This window comes from Mesocricetus auratus, unplaced genomic scaffold, assembly GCF_017639785.1.
Source record: "Mesocricetus auratus isolate SY011 unplaced genomic scaffold, BCM_Maur_2.0 Super-Scaffold_100676, whole genome shotgun sequence".
Taxonomy (NCBI): domain Eukaryota; kingdom Metazoa; phylum Chordata; class Mammalia; order Rodentia; family Cricetidae; genus Mesocricetus; species Mesocricetus auratus.
In genome coordinates this window covers 182,674,826-182,700,641 of record NW_024429266.1, presented here as the reverse complement: position 1 = coordinate 182,700,641, position 25,816 = coordinate 182,674,826, and the positions used below count along the sequence as shown (strand labels likewise).

The following is a 25,816-nucleotide window of genomic DNA, read 5'->3' as shown; positions in this document are numbered from 1 at the left end:
CTGAATGTGGGTGTCAGTGAGGAGGCCTAGGTAATCTATTGACTCTTCGGTAATAGATCAGTATTTATCCCGGGTATACAAATGTACTTTGGACACCCATCCAACAATGAGAAATACACTCTCACCCTGGACTCTCGGGGGAGGGTCTAGGCCCTGTCCTGGATGAAATAACAGACTGTGGACACCCCCTTGGAGGGCCTCACCCTCCCTGGGGAAATGAGGGGATATTAGGGAGGGTTGTGGGAGGGCGTGGGAGTAGAGGAGGGAAAGAGAGAGGGACCTGGAATTGACATGTGAAGCAACTTTGTTTCTAATTTAAATTTAAAAATAAAAAATAAAACATTTATTCCTAGAAAAACAATGGCATCTTGAAATTTGCAGGCAAATGGATGGCACTAGAGGAAACCATCCTGAGTGAGGTCACCCAGTAACAAAAAGTCAAACATGGGCCAGGCGGTGGTGGCTCACGCCTTTAATCCCAGCACTCGGGAGGCAGAGGCAGGCGGATCTCTGTGAGTTCGAGGCCGGGCTGGACCGAAAGCCTCTGAAACAATACAGAGAAACCCTGTCTCGTAAAAACCAAAAAAAAAAGTCAAACATGGTATGTATGTATTCATATATGGATTTTAGTCATGGATCACGGGAGTGCCAGCCTACAATCCCACTTCCAGAGGATCTGGGAAACAGGAAGGACCCTAAGAGAGATATGCATGGTACCCCAGAGCAGGGGAATGAGGCAAGATCTCTTGAGCATATTGAGAGCATGGGAGGGAGGGCAGAGGGAGCTGGAAAAAGAGAGGGGGTGGAGGACATGGGGGAGCAGGAAGGGTGAGTCTGGGGAAGAATAGTGGAGAGCAGGATTAGAGATACCATAATAGATGGAGTCATTATAGGTTTGAGGAGAGATCTGACACTATTGAGATTTCCAGAGATCTGCAAGGATGACACCAACTGGTAAACAAAGCAATAATGGAGAGGCTACCTTAAATGCTCCTCCCTGATAATGAGTTTCGCAACTACCTTATATTCCATCCTAGAACCTTCATCCAGTGACTGATGGAAGCAGAGGCAGACTCCCACAGCTAAACATTGAACTGAACTCCTGGAACCCAGTGACTGAGAGGGAGGTCTGATGAGCAAAGGGGTCAAGACTGGGCCCACAGAAACCCAGAGAAACAGCTGACCTGAACAAGGGGGGTCTCTTGGACCCCTGACTGATGGCTGGGAGGCCAGCATGGGACTGAATGTGGGTGTCAGTGAGGAGGCCTGGCCAATATATGGGGCCTTGGGTAGTAGATCAGTATTTATCCCTGACACACAAATGGACTTTGGGTGACCATCCCACAATGAGGGATGCTCTCTCAGCCTGGACTCTCAGGAGAGGGCCTAGGCCCTGCCCTGAATGAAATGACAGACTCTGGAGATCCCCCATGACGGGTCTTACCCTCCCTGGGGAACAGAGTGGGGATTGGGTGGGGGTCTAGAAGGGGGACTGGGGGCATGGGAGTGGAGGGGAGGGATAGGGAGCTGGGATTGACATGTGAAGTAAGCTTGTTTCTAATTGAAATAAAAAATTTAAAAAAGAAATATGAAATTCTAAAAAAAGGAAAATCACAAGCTAGTATCTCAAATGAACATACATGCAGTGATTCAACAAAATGCTTTGCAACATCTTATTAAAATAACACTATGACCAAATGTTTTGGCTACTAAGATGGGCCAACATAAAGCTTAATAATAGATAAAGTAAAAAAAAATCACATGCTCCTCTCAACAGATGTAGGAAAATATCAGAAAAAATCAGAATACATGCTTAATCAAACCTTTCAACATATTCAGTAGAGAAGTTATTTGCCTGAGTACATTAACTGCCATGTCTTGGTCTCTTTTCTGGATTTCGGCTTCCAGTTTGGCAGCAGAAAACTACTGGGCTCATCTGGCTTACTTGTTTGGTATCTTGTGAGTAATTCTACAATAAATACTTAGTTTTACTCTCAGTAAGTGTGCCGTTTATCGTTACAGTGTCATTTGGTGTCAGGAGTTTCGGGACCCGGATCCAGATGCCCAGAAAAGTGGCTGCTCCTTCGCCCAACCAGGCACACGTGGACTCTCATTTCGCTAAGTTCCCCAGCACTTCTCTCACTCTGCAAAGCATGATTCCTGCTGCCAGGAACCAGCACCTTCTACCAGCCGGTAAGGTTAGGTGGTATTCCGAGATTTCTCTGGCGGCCACGTGCTCTTCTACTGGTGGCCTGCTGACTTCGGTCTGAATAAAACTCCTCTGGTAACAAACTTAACTGCTTTATACAATGTCAGCTAACATTATGATTCAGGATGTTAAGAATTTTCTTGTTTTTTGTATGGATGGGATTTTAGAAAGTGTAAAGAGAAACTTTTTCCTCGAGAGAAAAGCCTTCCCGCCCGCCTGGTTCTAGATCCGCATCAGTCCCAAATAAACACATAGGAGGCTATATTAATTATGAAGCTGTTGGCCTTGCTTGTTTCTTACTGGCTAGCTCTGACTTAAGTAATTACCCCATAATTGTTAATCTAAGTATGTTTCTTACCGGAGAAGTTTCCGGGCTTCCTACCCCAATGGCGTTACATCTCGACTCCCTGTGTTTCTCCTTCCCAGAGTTCTCCTGGACTCCTAGTCCCTGCTATCTTGGTTCCCTATAGGCTCAACAGTACTTTATTGACAAATGCACGGGACTTCCCCCAACAAGAAAGGGTTGAGGACCTACCTGAAAGGTACTTCCTACCCACGATGGTGATCATTAGTTTCATAATCAATATAATTTTGCTAAAGAAATGGCTCAAAAATAGGACGAAACTTATACAGGTCATATGGTCATTGCAGGATAGTTTTGAAATCCTAGTACAAAGAATTCAGGAAATGCAAAATTCCTTGCAGGATAGTAAGGAAGGTTTGGTAGAAAATATTCAGGTTATTAAAAATGATAATGTAGGTCTGACAAACAGGTTTAAAGAGATGGAACACAAAATTGAATTACTTTCAGGAAAAATGTATTCAACAGATAGAATAGAAAAAGTGGAACATAATGTTGAAACATTTAACCAACAAAACTGTTCCATGTTTATTTCACTAGCAAACTACAAAGACTGGAACATAAGATTGAAATGCTAACAGAAAAGAATTGTTCCATGTCTGAGAGCAATGACAAACTAGCTGATAGAATGTCATTTGTGGAAGGCAGTTTGTATGCCATTGAGGTACTTTCTAAGGATGAGAATATTAAGTATTTGGAATCATGTGTAAATGATGAATGCAAAAAAATGAAAGATTCCATGATGTCCTTAGAAAATTATTTGTCCCAAGAACTTCAAGAGCCCAGAGAAACAATGATGAATAGACTGCAGGTTTTAGAAGACGTTCAATCTGATACTTCAGAATCAGACATACAAGCAACAGGTCAGGACAGGAGTTTTCCAACACCTCTCAAATGCCGAAAAGATCTCCCTAAGGTTGCTATGCATTCACCTATGGGTTTCCCAGTATCTATAACAGAAAAACCAGCAACGAAAAAACAATCAAATGGTCCCATTGCTTATCAGTGGGAACCTATACAGATAAAGGATCTAAAGGGAATCAAGGAGGCCATTGTTTCATATGGTCTTCATTCTCCTGTAGGAGTGAACCCCATAAAGCTATCCGCCCATGAGGGCGGGGACATGTAAACTGACACAGGTAGATATAAAAGGAAGTGAAAGAAAAAGGAACCTCCCTTTTCTCCTGGAAGCCAGCCACGCTTCTAACTCCTGGTTTGTGCGACTCTCTCTCTCTGGTAAATAAATATATAGTTTTCCTATAGCATTGACTATCATTAATGTTTTCCCTTTGTCAGAGAGCTCCTAACATCATGGGCAACTGTAAATAAAGTAACCCCAAAAGACTGGGCCCAATTAGCCTCAGCAGTGCTCGAAAATTCTTGTCAAATTCAATGGAGAGCTTTATGGAGGCAAGAGGCAAAAGCCTTAGAGATTCAGGAATTAAAGAATGGTCATGAAGTACCCCAAGACAAGATTCTTGGGGAGGGTCCTTACACTGACACACAGGTTCAGTCTGCATATGATGAGCACATGTTGTCTTTATGCCATACAGCTGCTTTAAATGCCTTGGATAAGGTTTGTGAAACAGGAGAGATAATGCAACCAAGGTATTACAGGGCCCAAGGGAAAGGTTCACTGAATTTTTAGAGAGATTATCCAGAGCAATAGAAGTACAGGTAGCAAATCCAGAATCCAGGCAACTCTTTATAGAATCTTTGGCATATGAGAACGCAAATCCTCAATGTAGGAAGGTAATTTGGCCATTAAAAATAAGATCAGCACCATTGGAGGAATGGGTTCTACATATAGCGAACCTGGAATGTAAAAGTCAGGATACAGGAGATTGGGTGGGTGAAGCTATTTCTACAGGCTTGAGGAGGCACCAGGATGCCAAATACCCTACTGTGATGATATAGAGGCTTGGGTAGGGAAGGCAATCTCCAAGAATTTGAACAGACATAAAGATGCCACGTGCTTTAACTGTGGTAAAATAAGACATCTGAGTAGGAACTGTAGACAACACATTCCTAGAAATAATGCTTTTACCAGGAATGCATCCAACAGAAGGCTTCAGCATCCTGGTCCCTGCAGGAGGTGTGGAAAGGGAGAACATTGGACTGACGAATGCTGGTCCACAAGAGATAGACAAGGTAGATCTTTAAAGCTGGGAAATGGGGATCGGGGCCTCAAGCAGGCCCCAGAAAGAAAGATTATCCGGTCATTCCCAGTGACAGTGGAGGACAGTCTCTCCTAGGACAATTAGAAGATCCCCTGCCCATTGTAAATAACATGGCACTGGATAATACATTAGCTCCAGAGGATGAATCAATTATATCAGGAGGAGATACAAAGCATATATTTTGGCAAACTTCTATACAATATCATATACCCAAGTTACCAGTTAATGTAAATAATATGGTGATTAATGGCATTTTAGACACCAGAAGTGATGTCACCATCATTAATCAGAAGTCCTGGCCCCCAAATTGGGCTTTAGAAGAGGTTAACGTTCAATTCTTAGGGATTGGAATCCTATCTGAAGTTAAACAGAGCGTTAGATGGATTGACTTTATTGGACCAGAAGGACAGAGAGGAAGGTTAAAGCCATATGTTGCAGATATTGCTATAAACCTCTGGGGTCATGATCTATTACAGCAATAGAATGCACAGATTTATATTCCTCCTGTATCAGCTAGGAATTATAGACAAGCTCTAAGTGGTAGAAAGAATATAGTAAGGCAGTACAGAAAACAGATGCCAAATGTACAGGCTGTACAGAAGCAGGATGCTAGTGCCAAACCTACAGAGCAACCAAAAGCTCTACCCTTAAAATGGCTGACAGATGAACCTGTCTGGGTGGGTCAATGGCCTATGACATCTGAGAAGTTAGAGGCTTTGGAGAAGTTAGTTCAGAACAGCTAGATGCTGGACATATTGAGGAATCAACTAGTGCATGGAATTCACCTGTTTTTGTTGTCAAGAAGAAGCCTGGTAAGGGGAGAATGGTTACTGATCTTAGAGCCATCAATAAGGTAATTCAGCCTATGGGGTCTCTACAACATGGGATGCCGTTACCTTCTTTAATTCCTAAGGATTGGCCAATTATAGTTATAGACTTAAAAGATTGCTTCTTCACCATACTGTTACAAGAAAACGACAGAGAAAAGTTTGCCTTCACGGTACCTACCTATAATAATTCCCGTCCAGTACAGAGATTCCAGTGGAAGGTACTACCTCAAGGTATGATAAACAGCCCAACTTTGTGTCAATATTTTGTGAATAAACCTCTAGAAATAATTAGTAAAAAATTTCCACATTTGTTAATATATCATTATATGGATGACATATTACTGTCTGATTCAAATAAGGATACTTTGGAAAAGATGTTTGAAGCAGCAAAGGAAACTTTGCCTCACTGGGGAATACAAATTGTCCCAGAAAAAATACAAAGAGGAGATTCTATTAACTATTTAGGTTATAAAATAGATGCTCAGAAAATTAGACCGCAGAAAGTACAGATCAGAAGAGATCGTTACCGGACTCTTAATGATCTTCAAAAACTATTAGGAGAAATCTCTCAATTACAGACAATTATCGGTGTTGAAGGGCATGATTTAAAACACATGAAAATGGCTTTAAAATGAGATAAAGACCTAAACAGCCCACGAGTACTATCAGCTGAGGCTGAAAAAGAATTAGAATCGGTAGAAAAGATAATGTTAGAAGCACATGTGGACTGTGTGGGTCCAAAGCTGGACTGTATTCTGGTTATTTTACCATCTAGAGAATACCCCTCAGGAATATTAATGCAGAGGGAAGACATCATTCTAGAATGGGTATTTCTGCCACATAAACAGAATAAAAAATTGAAAACATATATAGAAAAGATCTCCAATTTGACATTAAAAGGTAAATTAAGGCTTCGTCAACTGACTGGGAAAGACCCAGCTGAAATTATTGTACCTTTAACAAATGATGAAATTTCCTCCTTATGGAAGGATAATGAGTATTGGCAAATAGCTTGCAGTGACTTTTTGGGAAGTACTAGTAATAACTATCCCAAAACAGAGAGAATCAAATTCATAAAGAAAACAATTTGGATCCTTCCACGTATCGTGAGGCAAACACCTATTTCTGGAGTTCTTACCTTCTACACGGATGCAAACAAATCAGGTAAGGCAGGGTATAAATCAGGAAATATAAGTAAAGTAGTTCAAAGCCCTTACAACTCTGTACAAAAGGCATAGTTATATGCCATTCTCATGGTACTTAAAGACTTTACAGAGCCTCTCAATATAGTCATGTATTCTCAGTATGCAGAAAGAGTTGTCTTGCACATTGAGACTGCAGAATTTGTTCCTGATAGTACAGAATTAACCTCATTATTTTTACAATTACAGGAAACCATCAGAAACAGGACTCATCCTATATATATAACACACATCAGATACAATACAGGTCTGCCAGGTCCTCTGGCACAAGGCAATGATGAAATTGATCGTTTATTAGTAGGTAATGTGTTGGAAGCTTCAGAATTTCATAAGAAACACCATGTTAACAGCAAAGGATTAAAGAAGGATTTTTCTATCACCTGGCAACAAGCCAAAGAAATAGTAAGAAATTGCCCCAGTTGCTCATTCTACAATCAAACTCCATTACCAACAGGTTGTAATCCTAAAGGTATTCACAGAAATGAACTTTTGCAAATGGATGTATTTCACTTTCCAGAATTTGGCAGTTTGAAATATGTACACCATACCATAGACACGTTTTCAGGATTCCAATGGGCTACTGCCCTCAGCTCTGAAAAAGCTGATTCTATTATTACACACCTCTTAGAGGTGATGGCTGTTATGGGTATACCTAAAACAATAAAAACTGACAATGCTCCAGCATATATCTCCAGTAAATTGGAACAATTTTTCAAATATTATAATATAAAACATGTAACTGGTATACCTTACAATCCCACAGGACAAGCAGTAATTGAAAGATCTAACCGAACCTTAAAAGAGATGCTTCATAAACAGCCAGGGAGAACAAAGACAACTAAACACAGGTTACAAAATGCTTTACTAACATTGAATTTTCTTAATGCTAATGAAAAAGGACAAACTGCAGCAGAAAGACACTGGACTACAGAGAAGACTTCTGAACTGAACCAACCAGTGTATTTTAAGGATGTTATGACCTGGAAACCAGGATATGTGTTACGCTGGGGAAGAGGTTTTACTTTTGTTTCCACAGGAGAAGAAAAGCTTTGGGTTCCATCAAAATTAATTAAGATTCGATCAGAACAGAAGACATCTTAGGAGGAGGAAGATAACAGCTCATCTACAAATTCATATTTTTCCATGGGTAAAGTGACCTCCTAAAAGGAAAGAGAAATGTTTTGTTTTTTGTCTTCACAGGTAAACTCAGCAAAGAATATGGATTCCTTAAGAAGAATGAATAGCTACCCTGAGGACCATCAGACAAACAATAACTCACTGTGTGGTATCAAAGTCTAAATCTCTCTATATTGTTTTTCATAGTACCCTTTTATCTTTGTTTCTTCATATACTTCAGTCCCCATTCATTTAACTGAAGCTGGCTTTGGAGTTGGATTCGCTCTCCTACTCTAAATTCAAGCATATTATTTAAATAAAATTCAGAATTTCTGTATTATATCAAAGAGCCATTGATATAAGACAGAAGTAAATAAAATTAGGGACTGTTATCTGTGGATTTCTTTTTCTGAAAAGTCTAATTTCCTTCATGTTTACCATCTTCCCTATTGTCACCTCTTCCAGTATGCATACATATAGAAGTTAAAATATTTCTTTGTTAACATTAATGTTTGAGTTTTCCAGAGAACAAGGGATTTCCTGACAGCAATCTTCAACTGCTTCAGAAATAGAATGAGGATCCACTTCCTTGACTTCACCTGATTCGACTGGAGGCATCTGAACTGCCCCATATCATTGACTCCACCTGACAAGCACTATCCTGAAACTGGCTTGAAACTACATCACTCTACACAACTCCGGACCAAGAAGCTGAAACAGCACATCTTCTACAATCTGGCCAGAGCTTCAGACGAGAGCTTCAATCAACATTAGAACCCCAGTCAGGAACTTCAATCAAGCATCTCTTGCCATACAGAGACTGTCTGATCTACTGAGATTTTGTTACACTAACATTTTTCTTCTCACTGGTCCCCATGAGATTATCATCGTCCCATCTCAGCAGGAAGTAGTTTTGGGAATTCCATGCCCCCTCTCCCTACTATTGATATTATAGGATAGCTTATACCTGTTAGTGTTAGTTTTCAATTATTTTAGAGTTGGGATTAGAAGAAGGTGTTCAGATTTGGGTGTTTCTTTCAGATAAGTTTAGGTTTAGATGGGATTGATGTTTGATACATTTTGTTCATTGACACAAGTTAGTTGTTTTAAGTTTAAATATCCGTTTTAGACTAAAAGGGGAATTGTAGGAGGAAGCCTGCATGCCGCCATTAACCATGTGATTTACTAGAGGCGCATACAGATGAGGTAATAAAAGAGCAGTTTATCACACCGCTAACCACACCCACTTTAGGCATGACTAAAGACGTATACGGACGGATGTAAAGACATATACGTATGTAGGCGGTGAACTATGTCCCTAGCCAGGCCCACTTTTGGCTAGGGGGCGTTACGGGGGAAGGCATAAAAGACCGAAGAACGGAAGTCTTGGTCTCTTTTCCGGATTTCGGCTTCCAGTTTGGCTGCGGAAAACTACTGGGCTCATCTGGGTTACTTGTTTGGTCTTGTGAGTAATTTCTACAATAAATACTTAGTTTTACTCCCAGTAAGTGTGCCGTTTATCGTTGCAGTGTCAGCCATGTACAGGAAAGCCCATGCTATGTGAGTAAAGCAAACAGGAGCTTCCTCACTAATGCTGCAGGAGAAACTGGATGACTGCCCGCAGAATTTAACTAGGTCTTTATTGCCCACGCTGCACAAAAATCAATTCCAAGGAGTTCAAACACCTTCACGTTGTTTTGAAACTAGTAAAATATGCAAAAAATGAAAAGGGTTGGGGGAAGCACGTCTAGAGATAAGCATAGGCTAAACTCTCTGAAAAGAACTCCAGTCAGTGAGGAACTGCAAGGATTCATGTCTGCTGAGACCAGGAGAATTGTCTTGCCCAGGGATAAGTGCCCTAATTTGTTATCCAATATCAAGTGGCGAGCCCTAAAAACATATACACACAAGAAGCGCTAGATGGACTCAGCAGGTTGTGTTTATAATATATGTTTGATCATACTATATATATATATATATGGAAAACAATGATTAAAGAAAAAGAGGCTAGGATTTGAGAGGGAGTGGGGATGGGCATAGGAAGGATTGGAGGGAGGAAAGGGAGGGAGGGGAAAGTTATGCAATTATATTTCAATTAAAAGTCAAATAAAATTTACAAAAAATTTAAAAAGAAAAGGCTGAAGATTTCTCCTTTAAGACAAATGCACTTTTCAGCACATGAGCAGGTCTCCAATGCTTGTGCCTTCTCTTGGGCTCTTTCCTTTTGTTGGTTTGTCTTGTCCAACTCCAAAGTGACAGTTTTGCTCTTATTTTATTTTATAAATGATAGAAAAGAATGCACACTCCATTTCTGGTGAACATCAGAGGGTCATATAAGAGAAAGGCACCAGGTACCCAAGCCAGAAGGAATGAAGTAAATGTCTAGTTTTACAATGGCATGATCTTATGCATAGTCACATGGAGAGAGTCCTCTGCAAGGAATAAGTTAGAACTAATAAATGAATTCAGTAAAGTTATAGGACAAAAACTCAACATAAAAAGTCATATACCTTGGTCATTCCAGAACAGGCAGTGACTCCAGGAACTCAAGAAATTGAGACAAAGTGGAGGGATAGGCTGGGAGCTCTGGGAACCAACTGCTAACTCCCTTCCCCAAATGACAGCATCTAGGGATAGTGAAGGTGACACTGAGTCCAAGAGCGCTCACTCACCCTCCTCAACACACCTGAGCCAAAAAATGAACTGGGGGTTTCACCATTCAGGTCAACAGAACAGTGCCAAAAGCTCACTCCCAGAAGTAATTGTTCCAATTTCTACTGGTGCAATGCATACTCCAAATTCCACTCCAATTCCATAGAATTGCTGATTTCACATCATGCCATGGAGCCTTAGTCACAAAAACAGACACAAAGATCAAGGGATAGAACAGAGATCCAAACAAACCCACACAGCTATGGCCACAATGCTACCAAAAACATACAAGAGGGAAAAGACAACTTCTTCAACAAGTAGAGTTGGGGAAGGCAGATAGTTACCTGTGATAAAACCAGTTCCAAAGGGCTCAAACACCTTTACATCGGTCTGGAACTGACAATGCATGTGAAAACAGGGGCAGTCACTTCTAACGACAAGCATAGGCTAAAACTGTCTGAAAAGGACTCCAGTCATTCAGCAAATGGTGCCAAGAATTGCCCAATGGTATTCATGACACGTCTAACAGAAGATCAACATCTAGAATACACAGAGGAAGGATACAACTCAATAAATGATAAATATGCTAATGAAATGGACAGTTCCCAAAGGATGAAAAACAAATAGCCCATAAGCATATGAAAAAGGTTCAACATCTTTAACCACCAGGAAAATGCAAAGTCTAATTTAAAACACATTTCTTGGTCCAAGGATTGATCATTAAGGTCCCTCCCATTAGAGCTCAGAGAAGGCTATGGAAGAGGAGGCAGCAGGACTGTAACAGCTAGAGGTGATGGAGGCTACCAAGAAAGCAAGGCCCTTTAAATTGACGTGAGCACCAAGAAAGCAAGGCCCTTTAAATTGACATGAGCAAAGCTCATATGGGCTCATAGAGTAAAGCAGCATGCACACGGTCTACACAGGTCCACACCAGGTACTTTGTGTTTACAGTGTGTCTTTCAGTATAGTGTTCTTATGGGACTTCTGAGCATGCAAACGAGTTGATCTCTGACTCTTGTGCCCTCTCTTGGGTTCTTTTCCTTCTGTTGTCTGACTTCAATGTGATAGTTTTTGTTTTATCTTATTAATTTTATTTTGTTATATTTAAGAAAAAAGTGAATGGATAATTGAATGAGTGAATGAATGAATGAATGAATGAATGAAAACCTAGCCACTAGGACAAAGGTTAACAACTTAACTGTCACTTATACCTGCTGAGAGAGGGCAAATCAGTTTTCCTCATTGGAGCGACACTGGGTATATCAACCACTCCAGGACAGATCTCATGTTCACGAATAGTTGACCAACAAACAATGTACTCCACATGCTTTTTGCTCGTGCATTTTTATTTGGTTACAATTTGATATTTTGTTTTGTTCTTTTTTGGAGGGGTGTGATTTTATTTTATTGTCTTGGTTTTGTTGTATTGGGTTTTGGTGTGTTTTCTGAGAAAGAACTTAAAGTCAAGTGGGTAAGGAGGAGTTGAAAATTCGGATGGACATGGGGGAGGAGAAATGTGATCAAAATATAGTTAAAATTTTAAATGTTTTAAATATTAAAAAGAAGTCACATGTAATGAGAGCCATAGGCAGTGGATGACTACAAGAAAACAGGGTCTCCTGCCTCTGCAGGGTAGCTGTGCGTATGAGCTCATAGCAGTTTTGATAGCATACATAAGACCTGGAAAGCCCACGCCAGACCAAAGGAGCTGGGCATAAAGTTCCACACCTAGCTGAGATGTCATTGGCAACAGTCAGCTGCTGGAAGGGAGGCTCAGTTTTCTAAGAGAGTTGATCATGTTTCAGCAGTGTAGAGAGCTGCAAGGCACCACGCCCTAATAATGGCGTCTACTTCCGCCTTCTGCTAGCCCAACAGCAAGAGCTCTCTGTGATAAACAACTCCTTATTTGGACAAGGCTGGATATCGGGCTCGCTTCCACGTATGTGGGCCTATCTACATGTCCCACGTGGCTTACCAGGGTTGGCTGCCCAATGTCCATTTAAGCTGTGGGTTGGCACTCCCCGGGGTCAGAAGATTTGTTCAAGGTTCCTGAATAAACTGCTTAAAGAAGAGTTCCAGTGTTGTGTCTTCCTTGCTGGTCCAGGTGGTCATGACACAGCAGAAAGGCAACATATCCAAAATTATTGGGGCAACACAAATTGGTCTCCATGGGTTTTAAGAAGGTGGGTTGTGAATTTGGGTGGGTAGAGGAAGGGAGAGTTGGAGCAAGTGGGGAATGAATATGATCAAACAGACTGTACAAAATTCTCAAAGATACACACACACACACACACATACACACACACACACATACACACACATACACACACACATACACACACATACACACACATACACACACACATACACACACATACACACACACATACACATACACACACATACACACACATACACACACACACACACCGTGTGTATGAAACTATATATAGTTGTTGGAATGAGCAATGCCCCCCTGATGGGTTCAGATATTTGAATACTTGGTCCCTGATGATAGTGTTGTTTTGGAAGGTTATGGAATTTTTAGGTGCTGAGAGCCTTTATCGTTTATTATAGAAGTAGCAATTCATATTCTAGATATCAGCCCACAAGAATTAACTTCTAATGAAGGAAACTTGCCTTGCAAAGTCTATAAGAAATACAGATTCCAGAATATCCCTTGCTTTTGCCTGTAATTTTAAATGTGCTAACTGCATTCTTTCCCTAGCCTGTATATATATATATATATATGTGTGTGTCTGTATCTCATAAATACATTCCTAATCTACTGAGCACATATATCTGTGGGAAGTTGGAAGGATGACTTTTCATTTGACTGTATAATCTTGATATATAGAATATATACTGGGTACCTTAAATTCTAGAAAAGGCCCCAGAGAAAGGAAATTCTTCTCACTTGGGAATGAGTGGGAACAAAGCCACCACTTGGCTCGGAGGCTGGAAATACAAGGCTCTGGATTTTACACTACATAGCTCCTTCCTCTATTTACCCTTTTGAGATATGCCTGGGCTCTTCACAGTCACACCCCTCTGAGACATAAAGTGAGATAACAGGCACCCAATTTATCAGTCTTTATCTGTCTTCTTGGCTCTGAGAAATGAATGCCTGGTATCCTTGCTATTGCCAGAGAATTGCTGACCACATCTGGACACCATGTGGAACCAGGGAGAGAGAACCTTCTGAAGAATAAAGAGACATGAGAAGAATACATGTATGAGGTGATCTGTTCACGCTCAGATCCCTTTAGCCAGCTATATGTGCTTGCTGTCAGTGTCCTGTCTGAACCCCAAGGGGGCACTGAGGCTGGCACTCAGAGGCCCCCAGCATTTAGGACACAGCTTTGCTGGGGGAAGTATGTCACTGGGGTGGGCTTCAGGAGTGTCACCTCGTCCCACTTGGAGCTGGCCATCTCTGATTTCTGCATGTGGTTGAAGACGTGATCTCTGCTTCTTACCCCAGCCACCTGCTGCTATGCCTCCTCACTATTGAGGACCCTCCCTTTGGAACCTAAGCCAAAATAAACTTTTTTTCTGTAAGTCTCTTTCAGTCCTGGTGTTTTATCACAGCAATGGAAAACCCATATAAAAACAAATGCCTGCTATAATATGGAGAAGACAAAACCCTTATACATTACTGATGGGAATCTAAATTAGTCCAACACTAGAGAAATCAGTAAGAAGTTTCCTCAAAAAAAACCTAAACAAACAAACAAGCAAATACAAAAACAGGTCTACCCTATGATCCAGGTTTATCACTTCTTGGTGTTTACTTTAAGGACTTTTAAGTCAATGTATCAGAGTGCCTCACATTAGGGTTTATTGCAACAATAGTTAGTGAATTTACAGACTCATCTTGGGTGTAGGTAGTGATCTGAATGAGACATAACCTTCATGGATTCAGGTATTTCAACGCCTGTCCCCCAGTTGGTTGGCACTGTTTCAGGTTTCAGAGGTGCAGCCTTGCTGGAGGAGGGGATGAGCTTTGAGAGTGTACACAGAATTTTCAGCATACTTTCTCTGCATTGTTTTGTGGTTGAAACATGGTCTCTCAAGCTTCTTGCCCCTGTCACGATGGCTGAAGCTTGCTACCATGCCTCCTTGTCAGGATGGACTCTTGTCCCTCTGGAATGTCAGCCCCAGACTAAACCATTTATCCTATAAGTTTACTTGGTCATGGTGTTTTATCACAGCAACAGAAAAGTAATTGATATAGTGTCCATTGATTAATGAAAATATGCCTACTGGAATTTTGTTGTTGCTGTTTTTGTTTTGTTGAGATGGGATTTCTCTGTGCAACAGCTCTGGCTGTCCTAGAACTCTGTAGACCAGGCTGGCCTCGAACTCACAGAGATTTGCCTGCCTCTGCCTCCTGAGTGCTGGGATCAAAGACGTGTACCACCACCCCCTGCTCACACAATGGAATTTTATCTTGCTACAAAGATGCCATTTATGGGGAAATTGGTGAAATTGTGAAATTATCATATTAAGCTAAGTCAGACTCAGAAAGTGACGTATTGTGGACTTTTCTCTCATTTGTGGATTTTAGGGTTTTGTAGATGCATAAAATCACACACACACGCGCACACACAGAAGACATAGAGGTAGAACTATGGGAGTGGTGTATTAGCTACTGATCTGTTGCTGTTGCTGTGGTAAAAGCACCATGACCCAATGCAACTTACAGAAGGAAGAATTTATTTGGGCTCACGGTTCCAGAGGTATTGAAGTCCTTCACGGTGAGGAGCATGGCAGCAGGCAGGTGTGATGGCACAGGAAGTTGAATGCTCACATTCTTGACCACAAGAATAGAAGGTAAACTGGAAGTAAGATGAAGATGGATATATATGTATCAAAGTCCTCTTGAAGCAATGCACTTCCTCCAGCAAGACTTCATTATCTAACTCCCCAAACAAATACTATCACAGGGGAACCTGTTGTTCAAATCCTGAGCCAATGAGGGGCATTTCTCATTCACAACACCATAAATTGGGAGGGCATAGAAAGGATTAAGGGGAAACATAATCAAAGTATAATATATACTTGAATGTAATTATCCTTATGAGACCCAATACTGTGCATAATAAATATATACCAATAAAAACAAAATCCCTAATTATTTCACTAATTTAACATGTTTAACCAAGTAGATAAAATGTCCCATGGTTAACCCTGTAAGGTGTTGATAAAAGAGATTGAAGAGATACAGAAAGGTACGTGCACCACAGCTTAGAACAGTTAACATTGTTTAAATGACACCATTACACAAAACATTTTATAGATTAGAGCAATCTCTATCAAAATTTATTTGATATCTTTCTCATAGATTAAGTCCTAAAATTCCCATGGGGAATATCCACAGAGAAGTAAAATACCTCATGCAAACTTGATCAAGAGGAACAAAGTTAGAAGCATTATGTTTCCTATTCCCAACAATTTTTATGAATCTATAGCAATAAAAACATGGCATAAAATGCACACACACACATCCCAGAGAAACTGAACAAAAAGTCCAGAAGCAAACCAAACACACAAGACACCAAGAACACACCAATTAGAGAATTTAGTCTCTTCCACAAATGCTGTTGTACAACAGGGAGGGTATCTATGTAAATAGCCACAGCTCAATCTTTTGTCTTATTCCATGCACTAAAGAAAGAAAGAACAAAATCAAAACCCTGGAATATAAAACTCCTAGAGTTAAACATATGGGAATGCCCCTCAATGCCCTTAGTCTTGATGATATTTCCAAACATAGCTTCAAAAGCAGTCAATGAAAGCTGTTAAGCTACACCAATATAAGGCTCTGCACAGCAACGAAAACGACCAACAGAGTAACCGGGATATTCACAAAATGAAGGAAGATACTTGCAAACAAGACATAGGTAACTAATGAAATTATTTGGCCAAAAAGTTAAGATAGGAGAAAGTACCTGATAGCTATTTCTTTTAAGAAAGGCATACAGAAGGTAATGGAATGTGTGGAAAGATATTTAGTTAGCATCATTCATCTCCAGGGAAAGGCAAATGCAGCTCACTGTGAATTGTACTACTTGTTATGTGTTAGGAGCCTGATGTCAAAATTCAAGACAGACAAAAAAAAATCTGTGATCTGAAGAGACAATCGGCCCTTAGTCCAGTAAATAAACTCCCTATTGGGCAAGAAATTCCAAATAAATTCAGAGAAAGGCATTATGGAAGTGTAGGTACGAAACAATCAAACAGCAAGCAAATTTAAAACAAACTAAAAAAAAAAAAGGTGTTGGTGAAGATGTGGAGAGCGGGGACTCTCGCCCATCGCTGGAGATGCACATATGTGTGGGAGAGCTGAGCAGATGCGGAGGGGGAAACGGGTGGCAAGCTGGCCATGTGACCGGAACTAGTCCCGCTCCATTTAGTCCCACTCCACTTTGAAGATGCTATTGGTGTTTTAGTTTGGGATTTGATTTTTAAGATGAGATCTATCTATATAGTCCAGGCTGGCTTCAAACTCGTGATCCTCCCATCTCAGCCTTCCAAGTGCCGGATTACAGGCATGGGCCGTAAATGCCCAGCCTTATAGAAGCTGTGTGCTCTTTCTAGGATCTGTTTACCAAAACAAAGCAAGCTATTTGGATCACATGAACCTAAAATTCCTTAAGATGGGCCATGCTTATATGTGTGAAATCTCTTGGGTTTAATATTATAATTTCTTCACAGATCAATAAAAGCAATAAGAAGAAAGGGTATATGGCAATGTGGTGGCACACAGCTTTAATGCCAGAACTCTGGAGTCAGAGGCAAGCAGAATTCTGTGAGTTTGAGGCAAGATTGGTCTACAAAGCAAGTTCCTGAACAGACAGGGCTACACAGAGAAACCCTGTCTTGAAACAAAACAAAGCATGCAAATAAACAAACAAAACCCAAAAATTATATGTGACAATTAAAGGGCACAAAATCATTGTTTGAATATACTTAAGACATGACAATCATTTCTTCTAACATCATGCATGTATTGTTTTCTGATGGAAATATTAATGAAAATTTAAATAAAATCCTTCCAAAATATGTTTTTTCTTAATAAAATAAAATCCTTTCCTCCAGTTTGAGAGTAACTATGAGATCATGAATCAAAGTACAGAACTCACAAACCAGGATCCATTACCCCAGAAAAGCACAACACTATCGCTACCTTTCATGGGAGAGCAGCTGGGGGTGCAGCTTTATCAAGTGAGTCTCCTTCCACTCTAAGTGATAGCTCCTCGAGCAGTGCCCCGGCAATGGCGTTCACAGCAGCATGGACTTTGTAGCTTGGAGGTGAGGTGTTCATATCCCAAACATGCAGAGTTCTTGTGGCCAAGGTGCCATTTTTTTCACACCGGCTCAGGTTCCTGACCAAATGCTGATCTAAATATGGACATTCAAATAATTTCGACCACACATCCTGGATAAAGATATCATGAGGGTATTTTCCAGGTTGAACACCTCTGAGAAAATTCTTGAATCCCAGAATTTCATCCATGTGAACAGAAAATGATAGCCCTCCATCAAAGTATGTATAACTTAGACTCTATCCAAAGGGTAATGCAGTGATATCCCAGTCTGAAGTTGTTATCCAAACATTACCAAGAGGAGTATTGCAAAAAATGTTATAGACAAACCTCAGAAGAGAATATGTGTCACCAAATGCAACAATGACATTTGCCGATGTGAATCCTTCCACGAAGCGTTGCCTGTCTGTTGTGTCCTTGGCAGGAAATTCTGGAATTTTCTCTGCAAATGCAACATAAAGTCTATGGTTGGCCATCTCTTCTGTGATGTCCTTAAGGAATAGTTCTCCCCTACAAGGCCAACCCAGACCCAATCAAAGTACAGTAGCAGTTGAATAATTCCCTGATACAGACCTGCTGTTCACAGGAAACTGGTAAGGAGGGCTGGGACTGGATGCTGGCCCTGAGACTGGGGTCATAAGGAGCATAGCTGATCTAAATGGAAGGTAAAGTTACTACTTATCAAGACAGTGATGTTTATTCACAAATGGTTTAGTTTATATTATCTCTTAATGCACTCTAGGAGAAATTAAACAAATAACTTTACTAAGAAATGCCAATTTGTCATCTATAACCCATCACTTAATTCCTATTGCTTATATGACATCTACCCTTCTCTTTACACCTTTTCAAAAAGATGTATTTATTTATTTTATGTATGAGTGTGCTCTATCTGCATGTACAGTTTTTTTCTTTTTTTTATTAATATTTTTTTTATTTTCCATTTTAAAATTAGATAAGAAACAAGGTTGCTTCACAAGTCAGTACGAGGTCCCTCTCCCTTTCCCTCCCCTCCTCCCGTGCCCTCCCCCCCATCCCCCCCGTTATCCCCTCATTCCCCCAGGGAGGGTGAGGCCCTCCATGGGGGTGTCCATAGTCTGTCATTTCATATAGGGCAGGGCGTAGACCCTTCCCCAAGAGTTCAGGGTGAGAGTGCACCTCACATTGTTCTATGGGAGTCCAGAGACCGTGTGTATACTTGGGATGGGTACTGATCTGCTGTCCAAGGCTCAATAGATTACCTAGGCCTCCTCACTGACACCCAGATTCAGGGGGTCTTGATCAGTCCCATGCTGGATTCCCAGGCTGATGCCTGGGATTCAAGAGTTAACCTTTGTCTGGTCAGCTGTTTCTGGGGGTTCAACCAGCCCAGTCTTAATCCCTTTGATCATCAGTCCTCCCTCTCTGATACTGACTTTCTTGAGTTCAGCTCAGTAATTAACCAGCCAGTAAATGAAGTTTCTGTTTCCCAGACTCTCTGGCAATAGGATTGTAGGCTGGCACTCCCCAGATCTATGTCTAAAATCCATATATGAGAGAGTACATGCCATGTTTCTCTTTTTGTGACTGGGTTACCTCACTCAGGATGGTTTCTTCTAGTGTCATCCATTTGCCTGCGAATCTCATGATTCCATTATTTTTTTCTGCTGAATAGTACTCCATTGTGTAGATGTACCACATTTTCTCTATCCATTCTTCGGGTGAGGGACATCTAGGTTGCTTCCAAGTTCTGGCTATTACAAATAAAGCTGCTATGAACATAGTGGAACAGACATCTTTGTTATATGAATGGGCATCTTTTGGATATATGCCTAAGAGTGCAGTTGCTGGGTCTTGTGGTAGGTTTATTCCCATTTTTCTGAGGAATCTCCATACTGCTTTCCAAAGTGGCTGAACCAGTTGGCACTCCCACCAGCAATGGAGGAGTGTCCCCCTTTCACCACATCCTCTCCAGCATAAATTGTCATTGGTGTTTTTGATTTTAGCCATTCTGACAGGAGTGAGATGGTATCTCAGAGTTGCTTTGATTTGCATTTCCCGGATGGCTAAGGATGTTGAGCACTTTCTCAAGTGCCTCTCAGCCATTTTAGACTCCTCTATTGAAAACTCTATTTAGTTCTGCAGCCCACTTCTTAATTGGGTCCTTTGCTGTTTTGGAGACTTGCTTCTTGAGTTCTTTGTAAATTTTGGAGATCAACCCTCTGTCAGATGTGGGATTAGTGAATATTTTTTCCCATTCTGTGGGCTGCCTTTTTGTCTTGCTGACTGTGTCCTTTGCCTTACAGAAGCTTCTCAGTTTCAGTAGGTCCCATTTATTAATTGTTGATCTCACTGTCTGTGCTACTGGTGTTATGTTCAGGAAGCTGTCTCCTGTACCAATTCTTTCAAGGGTACCACCCACTTTCTCTTCTAAGAGGTTCAGTGTGGCTGGATTTATGTTGAGGTCTTTGATCCATTTGGACTTAAGTTTTGTGCATGGCGATAAACATGGATCGATCCGCATTTTTCTACATGCCAGTCTCCAGTTATGCCAGCACCATTTGTTGAAGATGCTTTCTTCATTCCATTGTATATTTTTAGCTTCTTTGTCAAAGATCAGATGTTCATACGTGTGTGGGTTAATACCCGGATTTTCAATTCGATTCCATTGGTCTGCCTGTCTATTTTTGTGCCAATACCAAGCTGTTTTCAGGACTATAGCTCTATAATAGAGCTTGAGGTCAGGGATAGTGATGCCTCCGGACGTTGCCTTGTTGAACAGGGTTGTTTTGGCTATCCTGGGTCTTTTGTTTTTCCATACAAAATTGATTATTGTTCTTTCAAGGTCTGTGAAGAATTGTGCTGGGATTTTAATGGGGATAGCATTGAATCTGTAGATTGCTTTTGGCAGGATTGCCATTTTTACTACATTGATCCTACCTATCCAAGAGCATGGGAGATCTTTCCATTTTCTGAGGGCTTCTTTAATTTCTTTCTTTAAAGATTCAAAGTTCTTACGATACAGGTCTTTCACTTGTTTGGTTAGCGTTACCCCAAGGTATTTTATGTTGTTTATGGCAATTGTAAAGGGTGATGTTTCTCTGATTTCTCTTTCAGCCCTTTTATCATCTGTATATAGTAGGGCTACTGACTTTCTTGAGTTGATCTTGTAACCTGCCACTTTGCTGAAGGTGTTAATCAGCTGTAAGAGTTCCCTGGTAGAGTTCTTTGGGTCATTGATGTAAACTATCATATCGTCTGCAAACAGTGAAAGTTTGACTTCTTCCTTCCCAATTTGTATCCCCTTGATCCCCCTTTGTTGTCGTATGGCTATAGCTAGAACTTCAAGTACCATGTTGAAAAGGTATGGAGAGAGTGGACAGCCTTGTTTTGTTCCTGATTTTAGAGGAATTGCGTTGAGTTTCTGTCCATTTAGTTTGATGTTGGCTGTTGGTTTACTGTATATGGCTTTTATTATGTTTAAGTATGTCCCTGTTATCCCAGATCTCTCTAAGACCTTTATCATGAAGGGGTGTTGGATGTTGTCAAAGGCCTTTTCAGCATCTAGTGAGATGATCATGTGATTTTTGTTTTTCAGCTTGTTTATATGGTGGATTACGTTGATGGATTTTCGTATGTTGAACCATCCCTGCATCCCTGGGATGAAACCTACTTGATCGTGGTGAATGATTGTTTTGATGTGTTCTTGGATCCGATTTGCCAGTATTTTATTGAGTATTTTTGCATCAATGTTCATGAGGGATATTGGTCTGAAGTTCTCTTTCTTAGTTGTATCTTTGTGTGGCTTGGGGATCAAGGTTATTGAAGCCTCATAGAAAGAGTTTGGCAAAGACCCTTCTGCTTCTATTGTGTGGAACACTTTGAGAAGAATTGGTATAAGCTGTTCTTTGAATTTCTGGTAGAATTCTGCACTGAGGCCATCTGGACCTGGACTTTTTTTGGTTGGGAGACTTTTGATGACAGCTTCTATTTCCATAGGGGTTATAGGTCTATTTAAATTGCTTATCTGTTCTTGATTTAGTTTTGGCAAATGATAGCTGTCCAGGAAGTCATCCATTTCCTTTAAATTTTCGAATTTTGTGGAGTACAGGTTTTCAAAGTATGACCTAATGATTCTCTGGATTTCCTCAGAGTCTGTTGTTATGTCCCCCTTTTCATTTCTGATTTTGTTAATTTGCGTGTTCACTCTCTGCTGTTTGGTAAGTTTGGACAAAGGTTTGTCTATCTTGTTGATTTTCTCAAAGAACCAACTCTTCGTTGCATTGATTCTTTGTATTGTTTTCCTGGTTTCTACTTTGTTGATTTCAGCCCTCAATTTGATTATTTCCTGGCGTCTACTCCTCCTGGGGGAGTTTGCTTCTTTGTGTTCTAGAGCTTTTAGCTGTGATGTTAATTCTCTGGTATAACTGTTCTCCTGTTTCTTCATGTGAGCATTTAGCGCTATGAAATTCCCCCGTAGCACTGCTTTCAAAGTGTCCCATAGGTTTGGGTATGTTGTGTCTTCATTCTCATTGAATTCTAGGAAGTCTTTAATTTCTTTTTTTATTTCCTCTTTGACCCAGGGATGGTGCAGTTGAGCATTATTCAATTTCCAAGAGTTTGTAGGTTTTCTGCAATTTGTGTTGTTGTTGAATTCTAATTTTAAGGCATGGTGGTCTGATAAGATGCATGGAGTTATTCCAATTTTTTTGTAGCTGCTGAGGTTTGATATGTTGCCAAGTATGTGGTCCATTTTTGAGAAGGTTCCATGTGGTGGTGAGAAGAAGGTATATTCTTTTTTATGTGGATGAAATGTTCTATAGATATCTGTTAATCCCAGTTGGGTCATTACTTCTATTAGACCCTTTGCTTCTTTGTTGAGTTCCTGTCTGGTATTCTTGTCTAGTGGTGAGAGTGGTGTGTTGAAATCTCCCACTATAACTGTGTGGGGCTTTAGATGAGATTTAAGTTCTAATAAAGTTTCTTTAACGAATGTGGATGCCTTTGTATTGGGGGCATAAATGTTCAGGATAGTCACTTCGTCTTGGTGGGTTTCACCTGTGATGAGTATGTAATGACCTCCTTCATCTCTTTTGATTGATTTTATTTTAAAGTCTAGTTTGTTAGATATTAGGATTGCTACCCCTGCTTGTTTCTTGGGTCCATTTGATTGAAAAATTTTTTCCCAACCTTTAACTCTCAAGTAATGTCTGTCTTTGAGGGTGAGGTGTGTTTCTTGTATGCAGCAGAAGGAAGGGTTCTGTCTTCGAATCCATTCTGCTAGTCTGTGTCTTTTTATGGGTGAGTTAAGGCCGTTAATATTGAGGGATATTAATGACCATTGATTGCTCATCCTTCTTCGATTTGCGATGGTTGTTGTTGGTGGAATTATGGGTGGAATTTCGCCCCTTTGTTCTTTTGGCTGTTGGTAGAGAGGGATTCTCTAATGCTTATGTTTTTCTGGTTGTAGTTAGCTTCCTTGGGTTGGAGTTTTCCTTCCAAAATTTTCTGTAGGGCTGGGTTAGTGGACACATATTGCTTGAATCTAGTTTTGTCATGGAATATCTTGTTTTCTCCGTCTATAGTGATTGAGAGCTTTGCCAGGTATAGTAGTCTGGGCTGGCATCCATGGTCTCTTAGTGTAGGTAGAATATCTATCCAGGACCTTCTGGCTTTCAGAGTTTCCATGGAGAAATCAGGTGTAATTCTGATAGGTCTGCCTTTATATGTTACTTGACCTTTTTCCTTAGCTGCTCTTAATATTCTTTCTTTATTCTGTATGTTTGGGGTCTTGATTATTATGTGGCGAGGGGATTTTTTTTGTGGTCCACTCTATTTGGTGTTCTGTAGGCTTCTTGTACCTTCATTGGCATGTCTTTCTTAAGGTTGGGAAAGTTTTCTTCTATGATTTTGTTGAATATGCCTTCTGCCCCTTTGAGGTGGATTTCTTCTCCTTCTTCTATACCTATTATTCTTAGGTTTGGTCTTTTCATGGTGTCCCATAATTCCTGGATGTTTTGTGTTAAGGATTTGTTGGATTTAAGGTTTTCTTTGGTTGATAAATCCATTTCTCCTAATGTATCTTCAACACTTGAGATTCTCTCTTCCATCTCTTCTATTCTGTTGGTAATGCTTGTATTGGTAGTGCCTGACTGTCCAGCTTTTCTATTTTCTGCCTTTCTTCAGATTGTGTTTATTTTAGTGTCTCTATTTCAGTTTTCAACCCTTGCAGCGTTTGCATTGCTTCTTGCAATTTTCTGTTTATCTGTTCATCCGTTTGTTGCCTTTTATGAAATTTTTGGTTTGTTCTTTCTTCCATTTCTTGCATTTTTTGGTTTGCTTTTTGTTCCATTTCTTGGATTTTGTGCTTTGTTTCTTCTTCCATTTCCTGCCTTTTTTGGTTTGTTTCTTCCTCCATTTTTTTTCATTTTTTGCTTTGTTTTTTCTACCATTTCTTGCATTTTTTGCTTTGTTTCTTCTTCCATTTCCTGCCTTATTTGGTATGTTTCTTCTTCTAATTCTTGCATTTTTTGCTTTGCTTTTTCTTCCATTTCTTGCATTTTTTGCTTCATTTCTTCTTCCATTTTGTGCCTTTTTTGGTTTGTTTTTTCTTCCAATTCTTGCATTTTTTGGTTTGTTTTTTCTTCCATTTCTTGCATTTTTTGGTTTGTTTTTTCTTCCATTTCTTTGAGGGATTTTCCAATATCCTCTTTTAGGGCCTCTATCATTTTCATGAAAGTGCTTTTAAGGTCGTTCTCTTCTGCTTCCTTCGCGTTGGAATATTGGGGTCTTGCTGGTGTGGAGTCTCTAGAATCTGGCGGTGTCATATTTGTTTTTCTGTTGCTGAGTGTGTTTTTGTATTGTCTCTTTCCCATCTCTTCTTTTAGTGGGTGCAGAAAGAGCCCCTTCCTGGTCTGGGGACCAGAGTTCCCTTTTGGTGGGTGCTAGTAAGTCCAGTAATCTGGTGGTTCTTCTATGCCTTGTCCAAATGCTGGTCCGTGGGTAGAGAAGAAGAACAGGAATCTGGGGCGCTTAGCCTCCTACCTGGTCCCCTGGATCCTATGCTGGGTCCTGTTGTACCTGATCCGGAACAGCTACTCCCCTGGTCTCCCTGGCTCCTGTAGTTTCCTGGTCTCTTTGGTGCTTGGCTCCCGCCGGGATTGGGAGCTCTGTGCAGTTCCCAGGCGATCTGCAGGCTCTGGAACACAGGCCGGGAAGCTGGCCTGTTTACCTGATGATGCCAGAGGGACAGCTACTTCCCTGTACTCCCAGCCTCCTCTCCTTTCCTGGAATCGTTGGTGGGAGAGAAGATCTGGAGTCTGGGGTGCTTGGCTCCCGCCGGGATTGGGAGCTCTGTGCAGTTCCCAGGCGATCTGCAGGCTCTGGGACACAGGCCGGGAAGCTGGCCTGTTTACCTGATGCTCCCGCCGGGATGATGATCTGCGTGTACAGTTTTATGTCAGAAGAAGTCACTGGATCCTATGATAAATTGTTGTGAGCCACCATGTGGTTGCTGGGAATCGAACTCAGGACGTCTGGGAGAGCAGTCAGAGCTCTTAACTCCTGAGCCATCACTCTAACCCTCTGAACACTTTTGAAAGTATACTAAACAAGGCAGAAGAGTGTCTGTCTCCTACCCTTGGTTCTGGCAATACCAGTCAAACAAGAGCATTTGCCAATTCTTTCCTATACCAAACCTTGTCTTTTCCTGATAATGGAAGGGGAGACACATTAAATGAAAGTCCTCCCCCCCACTGGAAGTCACAAATCCATAACTAATTAACTGATAAAGAGGAATCTGTGAAGCATTTAAAAATCGACCAATGAGCTCTCTATTTCCCTAGAAGTTCCTATGTCTTTTGTTTTTCTGTAATGCTTAGTATATAGTCAACTCAACTGCCCTAAAATAAGCTTGCTTGGGGTAAAAGCCTGACTATCTCTCCCAAGGCTGGATGTAAA

The 25,816-nt window shown here is 40.7% G+C and overlaps 1 pseudogene; it reads right to left on the bottom strand.

Annotated features, from left to right (window-relative positions):
- LOC101838182 overlaps positions 1-25,816 on the bottom strand; it is a 55,378-nt pseudogene that overhangs the window by 16,729 nt on the left and 12,833 nt on the right.